Source organism: Hibiscus syriacus, unplaced genomic scaffold (assembly GCF_006381635.1).
Source record: "Hibiscus syriacus cultivar Baekdansim isolate YM2019G1 unplaced genomic scaffold, ASM638163v2 tig00111409_pilon, whole genome shotgun sequence".
Lineage (NCBI taxonomy): Eukaryota > Viridiplantae > Streptophyta > Magnoliopsida > Malvales > Malvaceae > Hibiscus > Hibiscus syriacus.
Window position 1 is genome coordinate 3,267,703 of NW_024063086.1, and position 5,818 is coordinate 3,273,520.

Here is a 5,818-nt window from a genome sequence, read left to right on the forward strand (position 1 = left end):
AGACAACATCAAGTGGCCAAATTGATAGCCACTTTCGGTGGAAAGTTGAAGAAAAAATAATTCCACCGAAATTTGATTGGAAAAGTAGCTGCAAAAGTTGAATTTTGGCATGGTAAAATCACGCATTTAATCCATGAACTTTATAGTATTTACAAGATTAATCTTTAAGCTTCAACTATGTGGTTATCGATCCAAACAATTCACCTAATAAAGCATGGAGAAACTTCCGTGAAGAAACACAAAAGAGCTTAAACTAAAGCCACCCAAGCTAAGAAACTACACTCGAGCATTGAGAATCCTTTATGTGGCACAAATATATGCACGAAAATAACTTCGCCCAACTTACGAACTAAGATATCCCAAAAGCATAAAGAGAAAGAAAATCAAACTCAAAGCTCATCCGACTAATAGAGTATACAAACAATAAAGAGAAACAACTCCTCAGAAGGTAGGACAATAAAAACAATATTTGGTTATTGTCATAACGATTTTTTGGGATAATGACGAATTTTGAAAATATTGTAAAATGATAAGAGTCACTACCAATCGTTTTTAAAGTGGATTGAACCACATAAAATTAGGTAATTTTAATAAAAGTTTAATTTTACTAAACTACCTTCTTTGATATGTGAAATCAAAAAATGGATTTGAGAGTCAGTTACGTATTAGAAAGGATTAAAACCCTCACAACGATCAAAATTAGTCTTTAGTTGATTATCCATTTTTTTAAAAAATAGAAATTACAAGTTGGAAGTTTTATTTAATTTATGATCTGTTATGTACGATGATTTAAAAAATATATTTATTTAGGAATTAATAATAATTATCCCGAGCATAAGCGGAGGTTCATCATTAATCATAATAAATAAACATTGCTTTAATACATTTGAAATCATGATTCAAAAATTTGAAAAGGGTGTTGATTTATTTCATAAAATAGTAATGGTTAATCTTGAGCATAAGCGGAGGAAACACTATTAATCCCTAATAAATGAATATTGCGTTTTATTTTTGAAACTGAGTTATGCAACCAAACAACCAATTATTGAACCTAATTACTCTAAATGAGTTAATTGAGGCTTCACCTAACTAAAGTGTCAAATTATATATTTAAATACACTTAATAAAACTAATCCTAAAATTTAAGCTGTAATATTTAACCATAATGATTTTTTTTTTCTGATAATCCAGAAAAGAACCAAAGCAAAATTAGCTTATGGAACTAGCTTCCATACTAACTAGATCAGCTACTTCCCTTGGAGGATTGTGGAAAAGAACCAATATCCCTATTGTTTTACCCCTCGCCAAAGCAGCAAGTTTGTCAGCTACACACTACAGTAAAACAAGCTTTTTGCGACGTTTTTAAGCGCCGCAAAAAAACCTGCGGCGTTATGACAAACGCCGCAAAAAGCGCTGCTGAAAATAGCGCCGCTAAAGTTCGCGGCGTTTGATAACGAAAAACGCCGCAATAGGTAACGATATATAGCGGCATTTCTTCAACAAAAGTCGTAATAGGTGCTGATATTTAGCGGCATTTGTCTTACAAATGCCGTAATAGGTTTTGAGATTTAGCGGCGTTTTTTGAATACAAACGCCGCTAAAGGTCTGGTATATAGCAGCATTTTTAGGATGCAAGCGCCGCTAAAGATCTGGTATATAGCAGTGTTTTTAGGATACAAACGCCACTGAAGGTCTAGTATATAACGGCATTTTTAGAATACAAACGCCGCTAAAGATCTGATATATAGCAGCGTTTTTAGGATACAAACGCCGATAAAGATCTGGTATATAACGGCATTTTTAGGATACAAACGTCGCTAAAAGTTTGGTATATAGCGGTATTTTTAGTATACAAACGCCGCTAAATGTTTATATAGCGGCGTTTGTTACAAAAAAATGCCACAATAGGTGTTAATATTTTGCGGCCTTTTTTATACAAACACAGCTAAATGTTTGATATATTGCGGTGTTTTTTTGTTACAAATGCCTCTATATAACACACAATTTAACAAATTAAAAAATTATTGTCGATTACCCTAAATCTATTTTTTCAACCTGTTACATTATCCAACAAACATGACAGCAATAACATCAAACTCTATATCCATAACAAGCAACATCAAATCCAATATAAAAAATAAAAGTTTTCATTAACGTAATATAAGTTCAGTTAAACAACGTTCAGTAACATTAACAGAATGCTGATAACATAAATGAGACTATGATGGTGGATTTTGAGATTGAGTTTTCTGTATCATATGCATCATATCATTAAGTCGTTTTTCAAATTCTTCACATCTCTATTGATATGTTGCTTCTCTCTGTTCTGTCGCTGCTTCCCTTGCTTCATTTTTCGTTTTCAAGTTAGCCATTTGTTGATCCATCTCAGCCAACTTTTGTTTTAAATGACTAACTTCTAATTAGGAAGATTGAGATTGTGATGACATGTACTATGATGAACTGGATCCAAAATATTTGGTGGGAGTAACAAATGATCCTTGACAACGCACCCGGCCATATCTTTCAGGACCCAAAACGTCATTAATAGCTCAGTTTTCAATGTCATCGTCATTAACAAGACCTTGACTCGAACCAGTAGCATGATACTCCGCACTTTTCTCCCTCAATTTTTCCTAATAATAAGGTGAATAATTAAATAAAATAAAAAATGTCATGGTACAAATATAAATAAAGTCAGGTAAATTTAAAAATATCTACCCAATAAACGTACCATAATTTCTGCAGCTGCAGTAGTCATTGAGTGACATCCTTCTTCGTATGTGTCATGTCGAATAGTTGGATTCGACCAACTTTAGAACCGGATGTATTTTCCTACAATGTACCATAATATAATTACTATGAGTTAGTATGTACATGGAATATAAAAAACAATGTCAATAATCTATAATACTTCCTCATTAGCAATACAAGCAAAACTCTTCGATCCAGTCGTATGCGTAAACTTTTGATGTTGCCTGCTAGCAACACCAACATGCTCTCGATCCTACAATGTCAAACAACCACTTTTAATGATAATTTATAATTTGTTACAATTATTTCTGAAAAATACATTATATCTGTCCTTTTTGTGAACTCCAAAATCTAACTCCATCTTCCCATTGGTACCTGAGCATTCCAGGTGGGACTGTTTGCAGCTTCTCTTCAAGGCTGAGATCATTCTTGAAGTATTTCTTCTTTAAGGAGCTCTTGTGGTCCCTCCATCTCTTCCCTAACGCTTGCTTCACATAATCGTCAGAGACCTCTAAAGAAAATTTCTCCTATACAGCAAATAAGTGTGCACCGTAAGTATACATTAGTATTGAATTTCTATAGATGAAACTATCATAAATACATTATTACCTTAACAAAATCCAATGCCTGATTTTTGTTACTATTAGGCATTTCGTGCCACGACTCATAATTGATCGGTAACAGATTCGCATTACGTCAACTATGCCTAAGTAACCTACTAGAAGACGTGCTTCTAGGCCAATAGGTTGACCGGCATCGTTTCTTGAAACTTTGACACGATGCCCATGAGGAAGTTGATATAATCTCTTCAAAGTTGTGCGTCCTCGAGTCTTGCACGTTCCAGCATTTTCAACTATATAAGAAATTATTAAATGTCAGTTTTAAAAATGAACAAAGTAGTAAATAAAGTTTCGAATATTACCTTGAATTTCTACTTCTTCTTCAACAGTTTCAGGAACTTCGGAAGACTCAGGTGCATTTGATTCCTCGTTATTTCTTTCTTCATGGTCTTCAGAAGCTCGAACGACCCGCAAATCAATTATTTTTCTCCTCAGCATGATATATATAATAAACAAACATGTGTAATAAAAAAATGAATTAATTAATGAATATATTGAAAGACAATATGTTAAAGGTTATAACATTATAAATAAATAAATAAAGATATAAAATCGTACTACATTCTTATGTAATGTCAGGTGTCATAAATATCTTCATCAACATCCTCCCGAACCCATTGAAATTGTGTTGTATTTATGATAGTTTCATCTAAGTTTTGTGGTAGTAGAGGTAAACATTATGATCTTGTTTCAATTTCATCTCTACTTCAATCCTCGATGTCTATCAAGTCTCTGGGAGTATTTCGGAGCACAACATACTAACCGTCATCCATTGGATCGTGACAATAAAGTACTTGTTTCACTTGAGAAGAAAATACATATGGTTCATCCATCAAACATTGACCCGTATGAATAAATCAAGAGAAATTCACCATTGTAAACCCGAATTTATCTCTTTTTATGCATCTGTTTACATCAACCCAGTCACACTAAAACAACACAACCTTTCGTTTTCCATAATAATCTAACTCAATAATGTACGTAAGATTTCCATAATAATCGACCTCTCCCTCCTGCGGATTATTATCCCTGACACTAGCATAACTTGTAGTTGACGAAATAACTACAACTCCACAATTTTGTATCCTCCTTAATCTTTCACAAGATTTCGTGTGGAACCTGAACCCATTAATGAGGAAGGCATTATATCTTTTAACTATTCTATTCAGACCTTGAGAAAGCCATTTAACATCTTCACTAACTTCTCTCCCACTCCAAACCTATTACACATGAATGGTGAATTAATTTGCATTGATGTCAATATAAAAAGCAAGACATATATTTTTTATAAGTATTGCGTAAGATTTAGTTGCTTACCGTCTGGCCTAACCATTCATGAAAAGTTTCTGTGAATAACTTATGTAGCTCTCGCTGATTTAATCTTTGGGAGCATGCACGAGGTCTCAATACTTCTTTAAACTCACTATAAAGTATATTATGTTGTTAAAAATTGATATATATAAAAGATTAAGAGATTTCATATAGCTTGGGTCCGAAAGACTTACGTGAGAAAGGGATATATAGAATCGTGATGGAAAAGAACATATCGGTGTGCTTGTACCCAAGACGTGTCATCTAAGTATGCAATTTCAACTTTCCCTAATGGTTGACCATAACTTCCAAACAAATAATGTTGAGGTAAGTCATCAGTACTTGATACATCATTTTGATTTGGTCTATCCATCTTGTTTCAACATCTTCCAAATATCTAGAGCAAAATGTCATACATTCCACTGCCAAATACCCTTCAGCAATTGATCCTTCCGCATAATGCTTATTACGACAATAAGACTTCAACTTTCCCAAGAACCTATAGACAAAACAACATACTATGTAAATACATTTTATTAAAAGGTATAATCAGTAGTAATTTGAAACGTGTAATTCAATTAACACCTCTCTGTAGGGTACATCCATCGATAGAAAACTGGTTCACCAACTCTTACTTCGTGAGGAAGATGAATTAGCAGATGCACCATAATTGTGAAGAATGAAGGTGGAAATATCTTCTCCAAGTTGCATAAAGTCAAGGTGACTCGATCTTGTAGTTTATCAAGTTCTTCAACCATTAGAACTTTCCCACAGATGGCTTTCATTATATTAGAAAGTTCAATGATACAAGACGTCAACTTACTCGATATGCAACCATGAACAGCTACTGGGAGTAAATCTTGCATTAATATGTGATTATCATGTGACTTTAAACCATAAAGTCTTCGATCTTTAACACTGACGCATCGAGAAATGCTTGATGCATACCCATCTGGGACCTTTATATCCTTCAACACCGCGTAAAACAATTCTTTTTCTTTCTTCGAAAGAGAAAAAATAGAAGGCGGAAAAAATATCTTCCATTCGGATGTAATTGTGTATGAAGATCATGTCGAATTCCCATCTCCACTAAGTCAAGGCGACTCTTAAGATTATCTTTAGATTTTCTGCCATCA

General features: G+C 33.6%; 1 long non-coding RNA gene across 1 annotated transcript; it reads right to left on the reverse strand.

The window, feature by feature from the left end:
• Positions 1 to 2,798: 2,798 nt before the first annotated feature.
• On the reverse strand, positions 2,799 to 3,160 carry LOC120162892. The gene is made up of 3 exons (XR_005519586.1): positions 3,127 to 3,160; positions 2,912 to 3,004; positions 2,799 to 2,832 (listed from the first exon to the last, which is right to left on the reverse strand). It is a non-coding gene; the product is annotated as an uncharacterized LOC120162892 (long non-coding RNA).
• Positions 3,161 to 5,818: the final 2,658 nt, after the last annotated feature.